Below are 25,690 nucleotides of genomic sequence, written 5' to 3' on the forward strand. Positions count from 1 at the left end.
GTGCCGAGAGAGGCTTTAGGTTCACTATCCATGTTTCAGAAGGCAACAATACCCAGCTCTTCCCTTCCTCACCTTCTCCCAGCTCTCATTCAGACAGTTAGGGAAACAGTTCAGTCTAAAGAACTTCATGGCAAACAGTAAGGCCTTCATGAGTTTCCAACATAGAAAGGGTCTGGGAAGGTTTTATTTCTACACAGTGTGATGTGGGATGCTGTGTCTTGGTCTACAGGCAGTTTAGTAAGGAAGAAATGGTGTATTTGTGAGATCTAGTAAAAAAAAATGAGTCTATAGAAAACTCACATTTGGTATTGGTTGTTTCCTGGGCTTGGAACACTAATTCTCTCTGAGAAGAAGTCTGGACTAGCTTAAGACCTGTACACACAGCCCTTCCTGGGGCACCTGGTGATGGAACAAGCCCAGGCCTTACCTTCTCAGCTCAAGGAGACCAAGTGCTTGCAGGACATCATGTTCATGGATAAAAAAATGGACCATGCAGTGCTCCTGGATGCTTTTGGCCATCCACAGTCCTTACCTTCCCCTGCCTTCCAAAAAGCAGGAGCAGATCTGGCTCTGTGTGCTTATGCCATCGTGGATGATTCAGGTAAGTGATTCCCTCTAAGTCATTTTCCTAAGCCTTCAGTCCCCTCCTGAGAGCCTCCTGTGGAGCTCCACACAGGATCCTTGTTATTCTGCCTGGAGAGCTCCATTTGCGGGTGGCCAGTTCAAGTACAAGTTCATGGATCCTGCTAAAAATATCCTTGGCCTATCCTGATAGATATAGTTTGGAAGCAGATGGGTTTTGCCTATTAATTGTTGCCGCCTCATGAAAAAGCAGAGTTCTTTAGCAAATGATTGTCGACTCTTCCAGGAATGAAATGGAGCCCAGAGATCATCAAGCTCAGCCCTACAGTCAGTCAGGTCCTGCAGCTGTCCTTGATGTCTATGTCAGTGGTCCAAAGTTAGTTAAACAGCAGTGATGCACAAGCTGTGTCTTCACTCTTAATGTTCAAGGTAATTTTTGCCATGACTCCAAGATGGATGGAGATGTCCACAGAGCCCTGTGCTGGCCTCAGCCTCATACCAGGGACAGCACCAGACATTGAATAGTCATTAGTACCCTTAGGAGAGCCCCCTCCATCTGTGGGGCTATTGCTAAGTTGCTCCTTCACAGCATAGGAAACACCACAGGGTTCCCAGGAGGAGTTTGCTGGGTCATCAAAGATATTCATGCACTACATGTTCAGTGGCCTGGGTCTGGGATTGTGATGTCAAGAAATAGGGAATTAGGGAAGATACAAATTATGGCAATGCACAAATTAGCTTCTTCGACCTGAGATTGTATGACTTTTGAAAGACAGATTCTGAAGGCATAAATATTTTAAAAACTGGAAATTGATCCTGATTAGGCAAGATTGGAGAGGATAAATGCCAAGGTTTTTTTTAAAAATTTTTTATTGTTGGTTGTTCAAAACATTACATAGATCTTGATATATCATATTTCACACTTTGATTCAAGTGGGTTATGAACTCCCATTTTTACCCCGTATACAGATTGCAGAATCATATCAGTTACACATCCATTGATTTACATGTGGCCATACTAGTGTCTGTTGTATTCTGCTGGCTTTCCTATCCTCTGCTATCCCCCCTCCCCTCCCCTCCCATCTTCTCTCTCTACCCCCTCTACTGTCATTCATTTCTCCCCCTTGTATTATTTTTCCCTTTCCCCTCACTTCCTCTTGTATGTAATTTTGTATAACCCTGAGGGTCTCCTTCCATTTCCATGCAATTTCCCTTCTCTCTCACTTTCCCTCCCACCTCTCATCCCAGTTTAATGTTAATCTTCTTCTCATGCTCTTCGTCCCTACTCTGTTCTTAGTTACTCTCCTTATATCAAAGAAGACATTTGGCATTTGTTTTTTAGGGATTGGCTAGCTTCACTTAGCATAATCTGCTCTAATGCCATCCATTTCCCTGCAAATTCTATGATTTTGTCATTTTTTAATGCAGAGTAATACTCCACTGTGTATAAATGCCACATTTTTTTATCCATTCGTCTATTGAAGGGCATCTAGGTTGGTTCCACAGTCTTGCTATTATGAATTGTGCTGCTATGAACATCGATGTAGCAGTGTCCCTTTAGCATGCTCTTTTTAGGTCTTTAGGGAATAGACCGAGAAGGGGAATAGCTGGGTCAAATGGTGGCTCCATTCCCAGCTTTCCAAGAAATCTCCATACTGCTTTCCAAATTGGCTGCACCAATTTGCAGTCCCACCAGCAATGTACAAGTGTACCCTTTTCCCCACATCCTCGCCAGCACTTGTTGTTGTTTGACTTCATAGTGGCTGCCAATCTTACTGGAGTGAGATGGTATCTTAGGGTGGTTTTGATTTGCATTTCTCTGACTGCTAGAGATGGTGAGCATTTTTTCATGTACTTGTTGATTGATTGTATGTCCTCCTCTGAGAAATGTCTGTTCAGGTCCTTGGCCCATTTGTTGATTGGGTTATTTGTTATCTTATTGTCTAATTTTTTGAGTTCTTTGTATACTCTGGATATTAGGGCTCTATCTGAAGTGTGAGGAGTAAAGATTTGTTCCCAGGATGTAGGCTCCCTATTTACCTCTCTTATTGTTTCTTTTGCTGAGAAAAAACTTTTTAGTTTGAGTAAGTCCCATTTGTTGATTCTAGTTATTAACTTTTGTGCTATGGGTGACCTATTGAGGAATTTGGAGCCCAACCCCACAGTATGTAGATCGTAGCCAACTTTTTCTTCTATCACATGCCGTGTCTCTGATTTGATATCAAGCTCCTTGATCCATTTTGAGTTCACTTTTGTGCATGGTGAGAGAAAGGGATTCAGTTTCATTTTGTTGCATATGGATTTCCAGTTTTCCCAGCACCATTTGTTGAAGATGCTATCCTTCCTCCATTGCATGCTTTTAGCCCTTTTATCAAATATAAGATAGTTGTAGTTTTGTGGATTGGTTTCTGTGTCATTTATTTTGTACCATTGGTCCACCCGCCTGTTTTGGTACCAGTACTATGCTGTTTTTGTTATTATTGCTCTGTAGTATAGTTTGAAGTCTGGTATCGCTATACCGCCTGATTCAGAATTCCTGCTTAGCATTGTTTTTGCTGTTCTGGGTCTTTTACTTTTCAATATGAATTTCATGATTGCTTTCTCTATTTCTACAATAAAGGCCATTGGGATTTTGATTGGCATTGTATTAAACCTATAGAGAACTTTTGGTAATATCGCCATTTTGATGATGATAGTTCTGCCTATCCATGAGCAGGGTATATTTTTCCATCTTCTAAGATCTTCTTCTATTTCTCTCTTTAGGGTTCTGTAGTTTTCATTGTATAAGTCTTTCACCTCTTAGGTTGATTCCTAAGTTTTTTTTTTTTTTGAGGATATTGTGAATGGAGTGGTTGTCCTCATTTCCATTTCAGAGGATTTCTCGCTGATATACAGGAATGCCTTTGATTTATGCGTGTTGATTTTATAGTCTGCCTCTTTGCTGAATTCATTTATTAGCTCTAATAGTTTCTTTGTAGACCCTTTTGGGTATGCTAGGTATAGAATCATGTCATCTGAAAATAGTGATAATTTAAGTTCTTCTTTTCCTATTTTGATGCCTTTAATTTCTTTCATCTGTCTAATTGCTCTGGCCAGTGTTTCGAGAACTATGTTGAACAGAAGTGGTGAGAGAGGGCATCCCTGTCTTCTTCCAGATTTTAGAGGGAATGCCTTCAATTTTTCTCCATTCAGAATGATGCTAGCCTGAGGCTTAGCATAGATTGCTTTTACAATATTGAGGTATGTTCCTGTTATCCCTAGTTTTTCTAGAGTTTTGAACATAAAGGGATGCTGTACTTTGTAGAATGCTTTTTCTGCATCTATCGAGATGATCATATGGTTCTTATTTTTAAGTCTATTGATGTGGTGAATAACATTTATTGATTTCCATATATTGAACCAGCCTTGCATCCCAGGGATGAATCCTACTTGATCATGGTGCACAATTTTTTTGGATATGTTTTTGTATCCGATTCACCAGAATTTTATTGAGGATTTTTGCATCTAAGTTCATTAGAGATATTGGTCTGTAGTTTTCTTCCTTTGAAGTGTCTTTGTCTGGTTTAGGTATCAGGGTGATGTTGGCCTCGTGGAATTAATTTGGAAGTTCTCCCTCTTTTTCTATTTCCTGAAGTAGCTTGAAAAGTATTGGTATTAGTTCCTTTTTAAAGGTTTTGTAAAACTCTGCTGTATACCCATCCGGTCCTGGGCTTTTCTTAGTTGGTAGTCTTTTGATGGTTTCTTCTATTTCCTCAATTGATATTGGTCTGTTTAGGTTGTCTATATCCTCCTGACTCAGTCTGGGCAGATCATATGACTTAAGTAATTTATTGATGCCTTCACTATCTTCTAATTTATTGGAATATAAGGATTCAAAATAATTTCTGATTATCTTCTGTATTTCTGAAGTGTCTGTTGTGATATTGCCTTTTTCATCCCGTATGCTAGTAATTTGAGTTCTCTCTCTTCTTCTCTTCATTAGCATGGCTAAGGGTCTGTCGATTTTATTTATTTTTTCAAAGAACCAACTTTTAGTTTTGTCAATTTTTTCAATTGTTTCTTTTGTTTCAATTTCATTAATTTCGGCTCTGATTTTAATTATTTCTTGCCTTCTACTTCTTTTGCTGTTGTTTTGCTCTTCTTTTTCTAGGATTTTGAGATGAAGTATGAGATCATTTATTTGTTGGTTTTTCCTTTTTTAAGGAATGAACTCCAAGCAATGAATTTTCCTCTTAGAACTGCTTTCAATGTGTCCCATAGATTCCGATATGTTGTGTCTGTGTTTTCATTTATCTCTAAGAACTTTTTAATTTCCTCCTTGATGTCTTCTATAACCCATTGATCATTCAGTAACCTATTGTTCATTCTCCAAGTGTTGCATGATTTTTCCTTCCTTCTTTTATTGTTGATTTTCAGTTTCATTCCATTATGATCAAATAAGATGCATGGTATTATCTCTACTCCTTTATATTGTCTAAGAGTTGCCCTGTGACATAATATATGATCTATTTTTGAGAAGGATCCATGTGCTGCTGAGAAAAAAGTGTAACTGCTTGATGTTGGGTGGTATATTCTATATATGTCAATTAGGTTATTAATTGTGTTATTGAGTTCTATAGTTTCCTTATTCAACTTTTATTTGGAAGATCTGTCCATTGGAGAGAGAGGTGTGTTGAAGCCTCCCATGATTATTGTATGGTGGTCTATTAGACTCTTGAACTTGAGAAGAGTTTGTTTGATGAACATAGCTGCACCATTGTTTGGGGCATATATATTTATGATTGTTATGTCTTGTTGGTGTATGGTTCCCTTGAGCAGTATGTAGTGTCCCTCTTTATCCCTTTTGATTAACTTTGGCTTGAAATCTATTTTATTTGATTTGAGTATGGACACTCCTGCTTGTTTCCAAAGTCCATATGAGTGATATGGTTTTTCCCAACCTTTCACCTTCAGCCTATGTATGTTTTTTTCCTATCAAATGCGTCTCCTGTAGGCAGCATATTGTTGGGTCTTGTTTTGTGATCCATTCTACTAGCCTGTGTCTCTTAATTGGTGAGTTTAAGCCATTAACATTTAGGGTTATTATTGAGATATGGGTTGTTCTTCCAGCCATATTTGTTTATTTATGTTACTAAACATGGTTTGTTTTCCTCTTTGATTATTTTCCCCCCTTTAGTGTCCTACCTCCCACTGTTGGTTTTCATTGTCATTTTCCATTTCCTCTTCCTGTAATGTTTTGCCGAGGATGTTTTGAAGAGATGGTTTTCTAGCTGCACATTCTTTTAACTTTTGTTTATCATGGAAGATTTTAATTTCAGCTTCCATCCTGAAGCTTAATTTCGCTGGAAACACAATTCTTGGTTGGAACCCATTTTCTTTCAGTGTTTGAAATATGTTATTCCAGGATCTTCTAGCTTTCAGAGTCTGTGTTGAAAGATCAGCTGTTATCCTGATTGGCTTACCCCTAAATGTAATCTGCTTCCTTTCTCTTGTAGCTTTTAAAATTCTCTCCTTATTCTGTATGTTGGGCATCTTCATTATAATGTGTCTAGGTGTGGATCTCTTATGATTTTGCACATTCGGCGTCCTGTAGGCTTCTAGGATTTGGGATTCTGTCTCATTCTTCAAGTCTGGGAAGTTTTCTCCTATTATTTCATTGAATAGATTGCTCATTACTTTGGTTTGGACCTCTATACCTTGCTGTATCCCAATGACTCTTAAGTTTGGTCTCTTTATGTTATCCCATATTTCTTGGATGTTCTGCTCATGGTTTCTTAACAGTCTTGCTGAGCTGTCTATGTTCTTTTCAAGTTGAAATACTTTGTCTTCATTGTCTGATGTTCTATCTTCTAAGTGTTCTACTCTGCTGGTAGTATTCTCAATTGAGTTTTTAAGTTGGTTTATTGCTTCCTGCATTTCTAGGATTTCTGTTTGTTTTTTTTTTATAACCTCTATCTCCCTGTATAGTTGATCTTTTGCTTCCTGGATTTTTTTGTGTAATTCATTGTCGAAGTGATCTTTCATTGTCTGATTTTGCTGTCTAATGTCTTCCTTGAGACTCCAGATCATCTGAAGCATGTATATCCTGAATTCTTTATCTGACATTCCATCTGCTGCAGCTGTTACCTCTTCTAAAGTTGAGTTGACCTGCATTGCTTGTGGTCCTTTCTGTCCTTGTCTTTTCATATTGTTTGCGTTTCTTTCTGCTTGGTGAAACTGTTGTGTTTTTGAAAAATTTTCCCCCTATATATTTATATTGCTCTTGTATAGTTGAGAAGTCTCCCTTGCATGGTTGGGCGGCTGTCTGCCTACCTTGCAGGCACAGGCGGCGGTTCTGCTCTTCCCCTCCTCCAATTGGTGTGACGTGTCTACCACGCCCACGTACCCCTGGGCCTGTCCTGCCAGTCGGTCGCAGGTCTGCCTACCTTGCAGGCGCTGGCGGCGGCTCTGCTCTTCCCCTACTCCAATTGGGGTGATGTGACTACTGCGCCAGTGGGCCGCTGGGCCTGTCCCGGGCGCGGGCGAAAGCTCTGCTCTGCCCCTACTCCAATTGTGGTGACGTGTGTACCACTCTGGCAGGCCACCATGCCTGATCTGCCGGTCGGTTGCAGGTCTGCCTATCTTGCAGGCGCGGGCGGCGACTCTGCTCTGCCCCTCCTCCAATTGGTGTGACTTGTCTACCACACCCGCGGACCACTGGGCCTGTTCCGGGCGCGGGCGAAGGCTCTGCTCTGCTCCTACTCCAATTGGGGTGATGTGCCTACCATCCCGGCCGGCTGCTGGGCCTGTTCCACCGGTTGTTCTCAGGTCTGCCTACCTTTCGGGTGCGTGTGGCAGCTCTGCTCTGCCCCTACTCCAATTGTGGTGACTTGTGTACCACGCCGGCAGGCCACTGGGCCTGATCCGCCGGTCTGTCGCAGGTCTGCCTACCTTGCAGGCGCGGGTGGCGGCTCTGCCCTGCCCCTCCTACCATGTCCGCGGACCGCTGAGCCTGTTCTGCGGGTCGGTCCCAGGTCTGCCTACCTTGCGGGCGCAGGTGGCGGCTCTGCTCTGCCCCTACTCCAATTGGGGTCACGCCGGCGGGCCGCTGGGTCTGTTCCGGGCATGGCCGGCGGCTCTGCTCTGCCCCTCTGGCTTGATGACAAAGTGAGAGAGACTTGGGTGTTTGTGACTCACTTTCTTTAGCAGGAGACCAACTGTTTCTGTCGCCGCTGGTATCGATGAAGTTCTCTCCTACGCCACTTTCTGATGACATCAGATCTCTGCCATGTTGGTATCCCATGCGAATGGCAGCATTTCGTTCCCTTTGCCGGGTGACCAAAGCAACGGGTGAGTCCTGACCGGCCTTCACAAGCCCCATCTCAGTCCTGTTGCCACTGCCTATGAAGGCTCGGTTGGTATTTACCTCCACAGTATTCAGCAGGACCCGGACCGAGAAGCAGTTTCCGCTGGTTCTTTAGCCCTGGGCCAGAGCAGTTCTGGGAGCCGGAATTCGGCCGCTCCATGCTCGGTGTATGTTCTGATAGGAGCAGGCTCCAAGAATCAGTTTTTGCGGATTATTTAGCACTGAGCCTGCGTAATTTGTCTGTGAGCCGCAGGCGAATGGCAGCCTGAAATTACCTGTTCTATGGCTGAATGAGCTGCAATCAGTCGAAAACAGGGATGGTGACGTCAGCTATCCAAGATGGTGGCCGCTGGCTTCCTCTGTGGTCTGAATGGTGTGGAGAACCGAATTGGACCGCTTCCATCGCCCGTCTCAAACTCAGAATTCAGCACTGAGTACGGTGATTGCACAGCTGGCAGAAGCCCGCAGAAAATGCAGCGCTGTATCTCTGCGTTGCTATATCCCCGTTTCCCAGCGCGCGTCGCAGACTCTAGCCATGGGGCGATTTGCTGAATAAGCAGCGTGACCCTCCGTGCGTACAAATCTCTCACGTTTGAGCCCCCGTAGGTGATCCTCGTGCAATGGAAATCCTTCCTCTATGTTTTGGAGCACCCCAATTTTGCTGGAAATTCCTAACAAGATAGCTTTTAGCCTTTCTAACTCGCCATTCTCCCACACAGTGACGCGGTACACAGGGGTAATGCACTCCCTTCGCCGCCATCTTCAGAATCCAATGTCTCGAAGTGATCTTTCATTGTCTGATTTTGCTGTCTAATGTCTTCCTTGAGACTCCAGATCATCTGAAGCATGTATATCCTGAATTCTTTATCTGACATTCCATCTGCTGCAGCTATTACCTCTTCTAAAGTTGAGTTGACCTGCATTGCTTGTGGTCCTTTCTTTCCTTGTCTTTTCATACAGCTCGAGTTTCTTTCTGCTTGGTGAAACTGTTGTCTTATTGAAATTTTCCCCCTATATATTTATATTGCTCTTGTATACTTGAAAAGTCTCCCTTGCAGGGGCGGGTGGTGGCTGTGCTCCTCCTCCAATTGGGGTGATCTGTCTACCACACTGATGGGCCGCTGAACCTGTTCTGCCGGTCGGTCGCAGGACTGCCTACCTTGCGGGCATGGGTGGCGGCTCTGCTCTGCCCCTCCTCCAATTGGTGTGATGTGTCTACCACGCCCGCGGACCACTGGGCCTGCTCTGCTGGTTGGTCGCAGGTCTGCCTACCTTGCAGGCACGGGTGACAGCTCTGCTCTGCCCCTACTCCAATTGGGGTGACGTGACTACCATGCCAGCGGGCCGCTGGGCCTCTTCCGGATGCGGGCGGTGGCTCTGCTCGGCCCCTACTCCAATTGGGGTGATGTGATTACCACGCCAGCGGGTCACTGTGCCTGTTCCGGGTGCGGGCAGCGGCTCTGCTCTGCCCCTACTCCAATTGGGGTGACGTGACTACCATGCCAGTGGGTTGTTGGGCCTGTTCCGGGCGCAGGTGGCAGCTCTGCTCTGCCCCTATGGCTTGATGACAAAGTGAGAGAGACTCGGGTGTTTGTGACTCACTTTCTTTACCAGGAGACCAACTGTTTCTGTCGCCGCTGGTATCGATGAAGTTATCTCCTCCGTCACCTTCTGATGACATCAGATCTCTGCCATGTTGGTATCCCATGCGAATGGCAGCATTTTGTTCCCTTTCTCTTCATGCTTCTTTATGATCCATTCTCTTTTGCCCCTCTCCATTTGTCCCTGGCAACCACTTATATGCTCTTTGTGCCTGAAGTTTAATTTTTCTTTTCTGGAGATTCATATAAATGAAAAAATAAAGTATGCTTGCTATCTCTATCTTCATTCCCCCCTCTTATCTCTCTCTCTCTCTTTTTCCCCTCATTATGATTAAATTGAGATTTATCCTTGCTGGTATGTGTCTCAATGATTCCTTTTTTACTTCTAAGTCGTGTTCCACCTTGTGAATATATTAGTTTGTCCCCCTGTGGCTGGACATTCGGGTTGTTCCTGATTGGGCTAATGCTACTGGGAGCATTCATGCAAGCTTTTCTCTGAAATTTCAAGCCGTAATTTCTCTAGGAATACACTTAAACTCATGTTGATCTCCTTAGGAAACTGTTAAATTGTTTCATGAAGTGGGTGTGACATTTATATCCCTGTCTTTGGTGTCTGAGAGTCCCATTGCCTTCACAGTTGTGTCAGTGCTTGGTTTCATCGTTCTATTGATTGTAGCTATTCTGATGGGTTCAGAGAGTGTGCCACATTGGTTTTATTTTGCATTTCTGAAATGATTAATGTGATCAAGCTTCCTCCCATGTGCTATTTGACACCCAGAGGTATTTGGTAAAGTGATCCTCAAACTTTTTGCCTCTAAATTTTTAAAATTGTTGTGATTGAGCTTATCTGGTGTGATTTGAGAGACTTTATCCCAGATTTTGACCTTTCATGCACTTTCATCTTTTGAAGAGAAAAAAATTTTCACTTGATGAGATAAAATGTTTTTTTTTTCTTTTATGGATTAAGCTTCTTCTGTAGAACCTAAGAAATAATTGCCTAGTCCACATTCACAAGATTTTTCTCATATACTTTTTATTTTATTTTATTTTTTAGTTCAGCTGGTATATTTAGGTCTGTGATTCATTTATTGAGTTACTGTTCCTATATGGGAAGTAAGGGTTTATAGTCATTGTTTAGCATGGATTTTCTAGGTGTCTCAGCAACATTACTGAAGATGATTCTTTCCATTGTGAATATCCTGGCATTCTTGCTCTCTGTAAAAACAGAGTTTTATTTTTCCCTTTCTTGTCTGGATGGCTTTCATTGTCTTGCATAATCACCCTTCTAGGTTTGCCAGTAAAGAATTGCTAACAAAGCCTTGACCAAGTGTCATGAGTGTCCTCCCTATGCTTGGCCCTGGGGAGAGGGCATTTACCTTGCTCTAGTATGTTTAACTCTAGCTGTTTCTGTTGCTCTTTAAGTGACTTTCATTGAGTTTGAGAAATTTCCCTTCCATTCCTGCTTGTCTGTTTGTTTGTGTGTCTGTTGAGATGACTGCATGGTTTTTGTCCTTTATTCTATGTGGGGTTATAGAGAAAAAGAGTTTTGAAGTATTTTGAAATTGTTTTTGTTCACAAAGTGGGAGATGACAGCACTGTGGACCACCTCTTTTGGGATCATGTTTTAATTTTTAAATTTAAGTTAAATTTTTGCTTGTTTGTCCCCTAATTCCATAGAAGGGTGGAGAAGCTGCACCAGAACTGTCTTTGGTTATTTAACAACACTGAGAAGGAAACGCTCTGTGAGCAGGTTCTTTGGTGAGCTGATGAGCTCCTGAGCTCCTGAGGGCAACAGACATGTCCAGCTGTCACACCCTGTTCCAGCTCCTCCCCTGTCACCTGGGGAGCAAGCACTGTGTGAATGGCACTGTGGATGTGCCAAAGGGAACATGCAGCAGGAGTTTGGTGTGGCCCTCTCCTGAGACACAGTGCTCCCTGCTCAGCTCTCTCTCATGTACAGTGCTGCTGTGAGGCCCCATTCTTACAGGGCGTGGTGGACAGGCTGCGCAGCTCCACCCCACAGCCCTCCAACTGGGTGGGGATTGGTTCATCTGTCTGCTCAGTGCACCTGGTCACTGAGCCTGGCACCAAGCAGGTGCTCTATGAATAGATGCCTAGTGCAGCCTCTGGATGATCACTGGGGCCACAAGAGGACAGCACTGCTGAGGAAGAGGTGAGGCTGTGTAGTCAGGGGACGCTGGTCTAAATCTGCACAGCCTTTGCTTTAGCGGGATCCTAGTAAGGCTGCTCTTTTAAAAGAATTCTCTTAAATTAAACATAACAGAATCCATTTTGCATAATTATACAAGCATGGAGTGTATCTTATTCTAGTTTGGACCCCATTCTTGTGCATGGTGGTGGGGTTCACTGTGTTATGTTCATATATGAATACAGAAAAATTATGTTACATCCATTCCACTGTCTTTCCTTTTACTGTGCCCCCTCCCTTACCTCCATTCTCCTCTTTCTAATCCTCTGACATTTACCCTCTTTGCCCTTTAAAGTGGTTTACCTTCTACATATCAGAGAAAACTTTTCAACCTTTAGTTTTTTAAGATTGGTTTATTTCACTTAGCATGGTAGTCTCCACTTCTATCCATTTACTGGCATATGCCATAATTTCATTCTTTTTTATGGCTAAGTAATAGTACATGATGTATATGTACCACATTTTTTTTATCCATTTATCCATTGATAAACACCAAGGTTTGTTCCATAGCTTAACTATTGTGAATTGAGCTGATGTAATGTAATGTAAACATTGATGTGGCAGCATCACTGTAATATGCTGATTTTAAGCCCTTTAGATATAGATCAAGGAGTGGAATAGCTAGGTCAAATGAGGGTTCCATTCGAAATTTTGCAAGGAATCTCCATACTGCTTTCCAGAGTGGTTGCACCAGTTTGCAGTTCCACCAGCAGTGTATGAATGTAACATTTTCCCACATCCTTGCCAACATTAATTACTTCTGTTTTTGATAATTGCCATTTTGACAGGAGTGAGATGAATCTCAGTGTGGTTTTAATTTTCACCTCTCTACTTGCTACAGATGTTGATCATTTTAATTGAGCCTCAGAGTTGGACTCTGTAAAGCCTTGGAGCTACTGGGCACCCATGCATTTTACATGTGCTCACTGTGCCTGAACCTCACGTAGCCTGGCTGTAGAATCCACATCTTACAGGGATGTCACCACATGGGGAAGTCAGTTATCCCCAAATGAAGCAAGCACACTGCAGGGTCTTGCCTCTGAGCAAGGCTCTCAGGCTGCTTTCTTTGGTGCTCCTTGACTTCACACTGAATGTGCCCTGGGTCTGGTCTAGCTGCTGATCTTTTGGGTGGGCTGTTCTCTCCCTACTCTTAATTTTGCCTCATGGTTCTGGAGGTCCAAGGTCAAAGGACTCCATCTGATAATGACCTTCTTGCCAGCAGAGTTCTGAGTTCATGTAGCCAGAGACAAAAAGCACACACTGAAAACTTGCTATTTCAAGTAGAGGTCACAGTAACCCCTTTGGATAACAGGAATCTTACCTCTGTGAGAAATGTGTTCTCCTGTCCTAACCCAAAGAATGGACTAAGAGTTGCAAAGAATCACAAAAAAACCAGGCTTTACTGACAACCCTGCAAGCCTGGGTTTCTGAGGACACAGGCACACCCCGTACTATTAAAATCAGCATTTTATCCTCTAGAGGTGCAAGGTCTCTCCCCAGCTCCTCATTGCCTGAGAACTATGGGGTGCACAGTCTTCCTGAATGTCACCCAGGTTTTACTCTCGCCTATTGGTTATTTAAAGGGATATACCTGGAGTTTCTCCATCTCCCTTTGTTTTCCTGGGCAGGAGAGCCTTTCTGGGATTGGTCTGTCCTGTAAGAGTTTTTCTCTGTTGGTCAGGGTGGGCCCTTTTCCCTCACCTCCTGTGTGTCAAGTTTGTCTTTTTTCCTCACTCAGGTGTTAACTGCTGGTAACCAGTTGTTTGGTTTTCTTTTTGGCTGATTTACATTAATTTTGCATTTAAGACTAAAGGTTGCATTTTTATAATGCTGGACTTTCTATTTCTCACCTAAACTGCAGAGATGAAGAGACTAATGTTCCTAGAGGTAAACTGCCCAGGCCCACACATGTGTGAAGGAAGGCCCAGGAAGCTGGAGCCCAGGTTATGTTACTCCAGAATCTGCACTTCACTGATGATGTGCTTCCAACATAGATGTGATCTGCAGAATTTGAGGAAGATTTAGGGAATCTGGAGGATTCTGATTTGGGAGTGGGATGTCTGGGGTGCAGGGTGTGGGAGGGCACAGTGAGGCTGGAGGACATTTTGATGAAGGGTGTTATGATGAATCAGAGCCCTAAAAGGAAACTGCAGTCTGGAGAGACGTCAGCAGCACTGAGTAAACAGACTGCAGTCCTGTGTGAAGCCCAGGCCACTGGTCTCTTGAAGGTGGGGAGAGTGTGCAGGCTGCACAGCTGTGTGACATCCAGAAAGCCACTGCTCTTGAGGAGACCATGAGGATGAAATTGGAGGTGACACCTGATCCCTGAAATTCAAAATGTGGATCATTAAGAAATTGATGACCATCCCCAATCCACAACAGTTCCTGGCCCAGGCCCATCAAGCAGCAGAGGTGGCTAATGGCACAGCACAGCACAGCCCTGGTGTCCTGGCCGAAGGAAGCCCTTCTAGGGCAAACCAACTGGTGCACACCTGCAGCCTGCCTAAGAATGGATTCTTTATGGAGTCTTATTTGAGTCAGGGCAGATGGGTATGGAGCTTGAGAAGAGTCCTCACAGATGGAACTGGCACATCTATAAGAATAGAAACAAAACAATATAGGAGAATCCCACAAAAAATGCTTCTTTTTTAAATTTTTTTTTTTATTGTTGGTAAAAATGCTTCTTTTGAGATGTGCACTTTGCCTTGGTAAGCTGGGTGGGTTGTGGGGTGGGGCTGGGTGTGTGGTGGGGTTGGCCTGGACACTGTCCCCAGTGAAGGGGCTGAGCTCTGTATCTCTGGAGGCTGAGGCAAAGATGTGTTAATCAGGACTGTGGCTCTGAGTGGCAAGGTCCAACTACTGAGTTCCCCCAGTAGAGGGGTGTGATGGTGACATAGCAGATAGTGGGAGGCATGGGGTCTTGGTGATGGCAGCAGCCAGAGAATGGATCTGTTCACTATACTTTCTGTTCTTGTAACCATGCACCAACTTTCTTCAACTTTCACCAACTTTCAGGATCACAGCTGTTTTAGTCTCATGTCATATCTATGTATCATTGTAAAAAGAGAAGAGAAGAATCTTTTACCCTCCTGTTCAAACACTTTTGAGGAAATCTCCTGGACAGTTGAGAATACTCCAACTCCTCAACTTTGTGCTGGGGCTGGTGGTGGGAACTTGGCTGGGGTGGGGGTTGGGGGAAAGTAGTGTGGGCATGCTCAGGGAGCTGATTGGGCATGCCTGGGTTACATGTTTATCTGGCAAGCAGAATCTTAGGACATAGAAAGGGGATAGAGTTTCTAGGTAGATGAATAAGACAAGAGCCACTCTGAAAAGTTTTCTACTTTAGAAGTTAAAAATTCAAGTGTGTTTCCAGACCTAACTCTTGGGTCTGGGATATCAGGAAGTGCAGGAGATATTCTAAGTTACCAGTGGCTTCCCTCAGAATTCATTTGTGGAAGAAAAGCAAGCTTAGCAAGGAGCTGTGAGCCCTCTGTTGGGAGCTTTGTTCTTGTTGGTGACTGAACAGTTCACCAGGTAGTCCAAGAACACACAGGACCTCCTGGCAGGATAAGCTGGCAAAGGCAGAGATGCAGAACAGTAGGGCATAAGATCACAGAGAGCCTGGGAGGAAGGCAGCAGCTTGGTTGTGATGGACATTCCAGCTTCTATCCTGACATCACTAGAGGATGTTATTTTATTAAGTGAGAATTTTAGAAAGTAAACTGAAAATAAAGGTGATTTTGGCAATAGGGTGAGGGATGGTCAGAGGTAGGAAAAGGCTCCTGAAGAATACCCTTCTATTTCTCCAATAAGGACCCAGGAATGGTTCAGGCCAGCAAGAAACAGGGCAATGAAGCTGAGTGGATTCAGGGTGAAGAGGACCTTTCCATCCTCATGGTCCACACTTTCCTACACCTCCACCCAGTCCCACCCAGTCTCTCTCTATGCCATCTCCTTATTGTCTTTCATACCATTTATCTCTGGTTGACATTATGATATTTATTTGCTGTATTTATTATTGGCATTTGAAAATTTGCAGCCCCGTGTCCCACATCATTCTGTGAAAAGACAGTGTGTCTAAATTACTAAGCAAATGTCCGGTCAAGTGATCATGAAGCATGGTTTTCATCTTGACAGGAACCCATGTTGTGACAGGACATCTCCCAGGAGAACCCTCCCCAGGTGAAGGAAAGTTTTCCTCCCTGAAGTGTGTGCCATAAACAGGGAACAGCACTATGGAATGTCATGCCTGGCTTTGGGGGCAACTTTTGCCCCCCCAAAATTATAACTTTGGTCTCATGAGCTTATAACCAGGTCACATGAGTGAGGCTCTGTGACAGATGTTCCTGAGACTCTCATGCCTTCTCACCCCCTTTGGACCATATGGAAAAAGGATGTGTTCAGAGCTGTTTGAGGGGAGGGGAGCAGTGTTTGGCAATGCAAGGGAGAGCAAAGCTTGGCCTACAGACAACACAGTGGGGAAAATGCTGCTTGGGTGGTTCTTGGCTACCGTGATTTTGGTGTCAATCATCTGTAATGAGGAAGCAGCCTGTGTGCAGACCTCGCTTACTTATTTAGACCAACATAGGAGACACCTGTGTGAGTCTTCCCAGGTTGATAATTATTTTTCCCCCTTTTTTTCTGTAACTTGCTATTTGGGGTGATACACTTCACTGAGCCATACTCCATGCTTTTGTTGTTGTTGGCTTGTTTGTTTATTTAGGTTCTGTAATTAGGGCCTCTCTCCCATCCTGTGTGGGGTTCTTGCTACTCCTCAGAGGGCACAGCCTTGGTCATTCTCATTGCCTTCTGGTAGGACAATGGGTTAAGCAGTGCTCTTCCACCGCCTAGTACTTGAAGTCTCTGCTAAGCAGTCCAAAATTCAAATTCTGGCCTTGCAAATCAATCAATAGATATTGCTTCAGAGTTTCTTCAAGCATGGCATGTGTGCCCTTCTGGTACATAACATGAGACTTGGTGGGACTTAAAACAAATAGCTATCAGAATGTTTGTAATGTACCTCAAGAAATTATGTATTTAGTGCAAGGAGCCCATTCCTCATGAATGCATTTTACTAGGGGCTGAGCTGCATGGGAAGAACTGAGCCGTTACTGGTCATTCCCAAACTGTGACCTAGAGGGACAGGAACAGGTCATGTCTGTGAAAATTATGAACCTACAGTAAGTGACTTCCTACCAGGATTGTTGGAGAGATGGAGAGATTGAGGGTATGGGTCACCAGTAGAGTTCCTCCTGCTCTCATTTGAAAGCATTCAAAGTTCCACTGGGCTGTCTTTCCCAGTGGGAAATGAAAGTTGTTTATGAAGAAAAGACATGGCAGAGCCTGTGACTATGCCACACAGATAACCGAACTTTGGGAGACTTGGCCTGAGAAGCCATTGGCTCAAACCTCACAGGAACTTAAATCTCCATTATTTTTGTTACTTTACAAACACATATTGCGATGTCAGGTGCTAGAGGTGCACAGATGATTAAGGCCTGACCCTTAGCCTCAATGGTCACAATTTAGAAATCCTCCTCTAAAGCTGTGTGCCAACTGATATGGGGACAGAAGGTTCATGGCTGACAGGCAGTAGTGACTTCCTGGAGAAGGTGATTTGGGGGCTGTATCTCAAGGGATGGTAGGAGGCATGCAAATTCTTTACAGTAAGAATGCCTGTAATTTCACCCCCGGGGGCTACTTCTCAGGCCAGCCCAAACCAGAATTGTAGCCAGGATTCAGCCAGCAATTGCCATGCTAAAAGGAAAGAGTCAATCAAGGGGTGGATTCTGGTGACTAACTGGGCCACCAAGTCCTGCCCAAGAACAGGCTTTCCTCTCTGACCCTGGTTGGGTGCTGGTTTCCTAGACCTCCCCAAAATCTTCACCATGTGATAATGGGTGTCCAGACTTCTCTTGGCAGCAGAAAATAAGTCTTTTCTCTTCCAAGCGTTCAGCATAGACCTTTCTATGAATTGTAGTAGGTGGTGGGAGGCAACTTTTCTCCTTTTCCTAAAATCTCAGAGATAAAAATTCTTAGCTTCTGATTTTTACAAGGTAACTTACAGTTCACACCATTTACATATTTACACTATTCTTTTTGCAAAACTTTATCTTCTTTAAAAATGTTTTCATTGTGGTGGTACACATCTGTAAACCCAGTGGCTTGGGAAACTGAGGCAGGAGGATCACAAATTCAAAGGTAGCCTTAGCAACTTAGAAGACCTTGTCTCAGAATAAAAAAATTAAAAAAAAAATTATGTGTGGGGATGTGGTTGAGCACTCCTGGGTTCAATCCCTAATACCTCCCCACTAAAAGTAGCTTCAAACAAGTTTGAAAAACACACATAATTCTATCCTTCAGTATTCCTCTACTTCTGAGACTATGCTAACCCTGCAAAATATTTGTATTTTATATGAATGATTTATAAACCCACCATGAAGACTTAAGCTCATGGCCCCAACACCTGTGCATGTGGCACATGGCACCTATGCTCCAGAGATACTCCCCAGAAGCCCTGTGCCCTGGTTACAACTGTGCAGGATTATGGCAACACTATGTGCTTCTGGGCTCATCAGGTGGACACTCTGTCCTTCCAGGCATGTGAAGCATAGGACTCTTATAAAAACCTGTAAGTGTTGGTGCTACATTTTAAGTCTTCCCTGTGAATGGATAATGTGCTTAAATGAAGATATCTCATAGATAAGCACATGATAAGGTTTGTACCAAAATCATAACCTTGGGCTTTGGTTGCTGGCATAGTCTTGATAAGGGGCACCATTTTGGTAGTGCTTGTCTAAAAAGGTAGGTATTCATTCAGGCAGGTATTTCTTTAGGAAAAAAAGACTGGCTTTTTTGTCCACTTTTTTTCCTCTATAGAGGTGGTTCAGCAGTGAGGGATGAGGGATAGAGAGTCTCTTTCAGCAGGAGATGTCATGGGCATCTCAAATTAAGGTAAGCAGCAGCCCCTTTTTTGGATGGACTGAATGTAGCCAGCAAGACCTGGGCATCTCCTAAGCTCAGAGAGTGCACATGTGATTCTATCTAGATAAAATTCTACAGAATGCAAAGCACTCTACAGTAAAAAAAAATCTCATCAACAGTTACTTGGAGCCAGGAACTCAGGGAGTGATGGATGGAAAAGAACTATTCAGGGTGACAGAAATGTTCTCAGTATAGGGTGGTTTCATAGATATACACAGTGTCAAATTCAAAGACCTGTACCCTTTAAATATATGCATCATATTAATTATACATTATTTATAAATTATATCTCAGCAAAGTTGTTCAAAGGTCCCCATGTGTGCATTCACCTTTCCACATCAGCCTATGGTCCTCTAAAGCCAAGGCCATGTCTTCCTTGTGTGGGCTGCACCAAGGTGACAAAGCATTGCACCAAGGAGGCCTCTGACACAGAGCCCCAGTGTGAACACACAGTCTGCGTCTCCCAGCTGTGATCACTGGAGAAGCAGCCTAACCTGAGCCTCAGTTTTCCCATCCATAACATCAGGACACAACACCTAATATACAGAATATTTGGAGAGTGTAATTTTTATGATTCTAAGTAAACCTTTGAAAAAAATTGTTATGTAATAAAAATACATGATAGCCATTATTATTTGTTTTTTTATTATTTGGCAAAAATTCAAGGTAAAATAAATAGTTTGGGATCTATTGTACCTTAGATTAAACTTTGCTAAACAGTAATACAGAAAATGTGTTCAGATTTCAATTGAGTAAGTTTTTGTTTTTTTTTTTTTTTTTTTTTTGGCTGTCTTGATATGAAAATTCAATATATTCTGTAAATTTTGTGAGAAACATACTACCTGATTCTGTAGTGTTCTTTCCCTCTATCCTAGTGGCACACTACTAAAGTTGTAGAAAGTGTCATAAGGAAGAAGTTTAATGCACAATCTCCCATTTCAAACCGATGGGTCAATGGTTTGGCAAACACAGAGCTTGGGAAATACAGATGAAATTCCTGCTGCTCTCCCAAATAGAAAATGAAGATAATTATTTGTTCTCTGAACCATTGTGTAGAGAGTACACACACCCATCTCATAGGCTTTAATCTCAATCCTAGAAACAGCTTATTCTGTTACAATCTGTTTTCTTTACCCAGGAGACAATTCAGAAGTATTAAGTGAATTGTTTGATGCTGCCTACTACCATGTGCCAGAGTCAGGATTCAAAAACCCTGTCCTAATGGAATGAGCCTCCTGATCCGTGCTGCACTGCCTTTCCCTGCTCTGGTCTTCTCTGCAAGAGCTGAAAGAAGAAGGCAGAGTGTCCATCCCCATGGACCACCTCAGCTGGGGATGTATGTGTGGGACAAGTGACTCAAAATTTTCACTGCAGTGTACATCTCCACCAATGACCAAAAAATATCTCAGGTTGTTGCTTTTTGGGTTACAAATAATTTACAGATACAGAATCCATGAGTAATAGTGCCTGCTGTAACTTGGTGAATAGATGGAGTGGGGAACTCTGTTTTTTGTATATCTGATATGGCCCCTGTATGTTACCACCTACTCAGATGTTAGCACTCAATATGATAAGCCTTATTTGAGCTGTTTTTTGAGTTACACAAGGATGGAGAACATACATATATAAAGGATATTTATATTTTATGAGAGATATATGATAATAACATACATAATTGCTAAGGTCATTCACTCTGTTACACTTTTAGTTAATGAATGAATTAATTATTTTTCCATGTAATTATAGATAAATTCCTGAAATACACAGCAGGGTTAAGTCTACATGTGCTCTGAAAAGATGCAGAGTCACTGTGTTATTTTTTCAATTTGAAAGACAAAAAAAAACTCATGGTTTCCAAAGATGAAGTGTTCCTGGCAGTGGGATATGGTTCAGAGTGATCTAAAGTGGAATTAGTTGTGGGTGGAAAGCCATTGACAAAGAAGAACCAGAATTTTCCATAAATGTAGGAGAGTTGAGGTCTGCACTCTAGTAGGTAGGGTTGGGAAAGTCCCAGCAATAGGTGACAAATACCTGCACCAGGGAAAAGGTGAGGGCAGAATGGAACTTTCTAGTGTGTGCACTGCAGCCTTCTGATTGGCAGGGAACCCCATTCTCTGGAGTTGGTCTGCGTGGCATGGACAGATTACATTCTTTTTCTTGCTCCAGAAGAAAGGTTCTTCTTGAACTTCAACTTGCCCCAGAACAGTGCTCTTATGGGAAGAGGGTTTGCTCTGCAATGGGACTTCTGTTACCATTCCTAAGGATCTAAATGGATGGCAGCCAGGCTAAACTTTGTATCAGCATCATGGGATTTAAAAATAAGAGCATGATCCTCCATTCCATTTTTTTTCTGCTCTAAATGGAAATTGTATTCTGATTGTTCCCTTTACAATACTGGATAAAATTATACAGATTTAACTCCCTCAAACATGTCCCCCCAAACTGCTGATTTTTTTGGCTATTCATTTCTCCCTTTTAAAAAAGTAAAGAAGCTGGAAAAGTATTTTTCCCCTTCAAATTTGAAGAGTCAAAAGAGATGCCCTCTACAGCTCAAACTGGGATTATGGGGCTGAGAGACACATTAGCTACCACTATACACTATCAACTTTTAAAAAAATTAATTTGTTCTAATTAATTATACATGACAGTAGAACACATGGTTTATAACTTTTCATTCTTCTGGTTGTACCTGATATAGGGTTATACTAGTCATGGAATCATATATGCACATAGGGTTATAAAGTCTGATTCATTCTACTCTCCTTATTGCCCCTACACCGGATCCCCTTTTTTCTCCCCCTGCCTAATCCAAAGTACTTCTTTTCTTCCCTAGCCCCTTATTTTGAATTAGCATCCACATATCAGAGAAAACATTCAACCCTTTTTTTTTTTTTTTGTGATTGGCTTATTTTGCTTAGCATGATATTCCCTAGTTCCATCCATTTACCCGGAAATACCATAATTTACTTCTTCATTAATCTGAGTAGTATTCCACTATGTCGCTGTACCACATTTTCTTTATCCATTAATCCATTTAACCGCACCTAGTTGGGTTCCATAGATTATTAGAAATTGTGCTATTATATACATTGATGTGGCTGCATCACTGTAGTATTATGATTTTAAGTCTTTTGGGTATAAACTGAGAATTGTGATAGCTGGGTCAAAAGGTGGTTCTATTCCAAGTTTTCTGAGGAATATCCATACTGCTTTTTATAGTGGTTGCACCAATTTGCAGCCCCACCAGGAATGTATGAGTGTACCATTTTTCCCTGCATCCTTGCCAACATTTATTGTTGCTTGTATTCTTGATAATTTCCAGCATCATCATTTAAAAACAGTATTATTTTAATTTTACAAATTTATGGGTACTACTGGGTGATAATCTGATGCTTATATATATATAATATAATAATGTTCAAACCAGGGTAGTTAACATTTTCACCTCAAACATTTCAAACTTTAAATTAACACAATAATCTTACATACTTATGTGCTACAGTGTAATATTTCAATACATGTGTGCATTGTGTACTGATCAATTCAGGACAATTAGTATTTATGTTCCTCTCATTCCTCATAATTGGGGCCTTTGAGCTCTTCTCTGGTTAGACATAAAACAAAATAAGTTATTGCAAAGAATTGTCCCCCGACTCTTTTGTAGAGTACCAGAACTTATTACTTCTAACTCAGTATTAGTACACATTATCTAACCTCCCATTACCCACCCCCTCAACACTTCCCAGCCTCTAGTAATCACTGTTATACATTAAGATTGACTTTTAAAAAGACATACATATAAGAACATGAAGAATTTGACTTAATTCTCTGAATATAATATCCTTCAATTCCACACATTTTCTGTAAATGATAGAATGTCGTTCTTTTTAAAATTTTTTAAATATTTTTTTAGTTTTAGTTGGACACAATACCTTTATTTCACTTATTTACTTTTATGTCATGCTGAGCATCAAACCCAAGGTGAATTCTCTACCACTGAGCCACAAGCCTAGCCCTAGAATGTCATTATTCTATGGCTGAATAATATTTCATTATATACAACTGTGTGTATATAGTACAGTGTCTTTATCCATTCCTCTACTAATGGGCATCTGGGTTTATTCCATATCAGCTATTGTGAACAGTGCAGCCATGAATACAGGTGGCAGGTTTCTCATTTCCTTTGGAGATATACCCAGAAGTGCATCATATAGTAGATCAGCTTTTAGTTTCTTGAGGAAGCTCCATCTGTTCTCCATATGGCAGTATTAGTTTACATTCACATCAATAATGTTTGAGAGTTTCCTCTCACTCATATCCTTGCCAGAATTTGTTTTCTTTTTGGTAATAGCAATTCTATCTGGGTTGAGATAGTATATTTTACTTCTTATTGCCATGATGGCTAAATAAGTTGAGTGCTGTTTTTTCTTCTTCATAATTTGTTGACCATTTGAATTCACCCCTTTCAAAACAGACATGCAGAGCAGTGGAACAGAACAGAATCAGAAATAGCCCTGTGTACTTACAGGCAAATCATTCTCAACAAAGGTGCCATTCTCAAACCACCATAGAGGGTACTCCGTTATCAAAAAACTGACAAGGACCAGGTGTTTATCCACGATATCATGGAGAAAGGGATTGGGCTCCATTGCCAAAAAGTGGACAGGGGGGCCCAATGCTCCGGGGCCTAAGACCACAAATATACGGGGCACTGGAGGAACCCAGCAACCCCATCAGATAGTGCCCAGGACACATTGTCCATTAGATCCCTCACTAGGACAAACCAGAGGAAGCACATGATTGGACATCTGCGCCTCTGCCAGAACAGTACTAACTCCAGGGATGGGAGTTCAAATCATTCCCACAGGGGTAAAAGGACCTCTTCCCAAAGGAACAGTAGGCTTATTATTGGGATGCAGTTCTTCTACTCTAAAAGGACTTATGATAAGCCCTGGGGAAATTGATCCTGATTATGAAGGTGAAATTAAAATTATAGCCAGTTCTCCAAAGGGTATATCAGTAATTTCATCAGGAGAAAGAATAGCTAAATTACTAATAATACCAAGCCTACATGATAAATTTTCCAATTGTACTGTAGAAAGAGGTTCCAGGGGATTAGGCTCCACAGGTGTAGATTGGGCTATGCTTTCTTTAAATTTAGATTCTCGCCCCATGCTAAAACTAAATATTCAAGGACATGAATTTAATGGGCTACTGGATACACGTGCAAACCTTAGCATCATCTCTCATCAAGAATGGCCAAAATTGGCCATTACAACAAGCCACCCAAATGCTTCGAGGCCTAGGAGTGGCGACTAATCCCCATAGAAGTGCAAGGGTATTAGATTGGAAGGATCCTGAAGGATGTGAAGGAACTATACAACCATATGTATTGGATCATCTTCCTGTAAATTTATGGGGACAAGATGGCCTAGATCAATTAGGACTAACATTAACAAATAACATCAATTCAAAGGTGTCCACTATTATGGCTAGACAAGGTTTTAGGAAAGGAAAAAGATTAGGAGAACAAGACCAAGGTATAGCAGCACCAATACAAATAGATCAAGGAACAGGCAGACATGGATTGGATTTTCAGGAGGGGTCACTGAGACAATAAAAGTTACTTGGAAATCAGAAAGACCAGTAGTTCCTGACTAAAGAAAAGATACAAGCAGCCCATGACCTGGTCAAACAATAATTAGCGGAGGGACATATACAACCTTCTGTATCTCCCCATAATACTCCCATTTTTGTCATCAAAAAGAAGTCTGGTAAATGGAGATTATTGCAAGATTTAAGAGCCATTAATAATGAGATGGTTATTATGGGACATGCTCAATTGGGAATTCCACAATTGTCTGCTTTGCCAAAAACCTGGTATGTTTTAGTTATAGGTATTAAAGATTGTTATTTTTTTTCAATTCCAATTCATCCTGAGGATAGTCCACGTTTTGCATTTACTATCCCTGCACTGAATCATGAAGGTCCTGATCAGAGATATGAATGGAAAGTACTCCATCCCCCTCAAGGGATGGCTAACAGCGCAACTATGTGTCAAATTTTTCTTAACAAAGTAATCTAGCCACTTAGAAATCAAAATCCTGAACTACAAATATTTCACTATATGGATGATGTATTATTAGCACACAAAGATAGAAACACATTGCTAGAATGTTATGCCACACTTACAAACATATTAAAATTATAATCTAGAGATAGCAATAGATAAAGTACAATTAAATTTTCCAATTGATTATTTAGGAGTTCTATTATCCTCAACCATGGTCTGTCCACCAAAAATTCAAATACGAGTAGATCAACTCAAATCACTTAACGACTTTCAAAAGTTATTAGGAGACATAAATTGGATAAGGCCTTATCTAGGCATACCAACAGGAGAGATGGGACCTTTATTTGATATCATAAAAGGTCCATCAGATCCAAATTCACCCTAAATGTTAATGCCTGAAGCAAGAAATGCATTAAAAATCATTGAAACATATATGGAAAATATGCATTTGGATAGAATTGATATATTTCCCTTTATTATTTATTGTACTACCAACAAAAAAATATTCCTACAGGAGTATTTTGGCAAGAGGGTCCATTATTATGGATACATTTATCTTATTCTCCTAACACTATTCTTACTAGGTATCCTGAGGCTGTAGACAATTAATACTCAAAGGAATAAAAGCAGCAAAAGGAGTGTTTGGAATTTCTCCTAATAAAATTATTACTCCATATACTATGGATCAAATTGATGAGTTAGCTAATGAGTTAAATACTTTGGCAATAATCATGTGCAAATCTAATGTTTCATTTGATAACTACTTACCATCTAATCCTTTATTGTCTTTTTGGTCATCGCATCCTGTAATTTTTCCAAAAATGACAAGAAAAACACCTATCATGAATGCTCCAAATATATTCACTGATGGGTCAAATAATGGTACGCAGCAATAG

The 25,690-nt window shown here is 41.8% G+C and overlaps 1 pseudogene; it reads left to right on the forward strand.

The window, feature by feature from the left end:
- The first annotated feature begins 405 nt into the window (after positions 1-405).
- LOC139706173 (melanoma inhibitory activity protein 2-like) overlaps positions 406-25,690 on the forward strand; it is a 36,534-nt pseudogene continuing 11,249 nt past the window's right edge.

This window comes from Marmota flaviventris, chromosome 6 (genome assembly GCF_047511675.1).
Source record: "Marmota flaviventris isolate mMarFla1 chromosome 6, mMarFla1.hap1, whole genome shotgun sequence".
Taxonomy (NCBI): domain Eukaryota; kingdom Metazoa; phylum Chordata; class Mammalia; order Rodentia; family Sciuridae; genus Marmota; species Marmota flaviventris.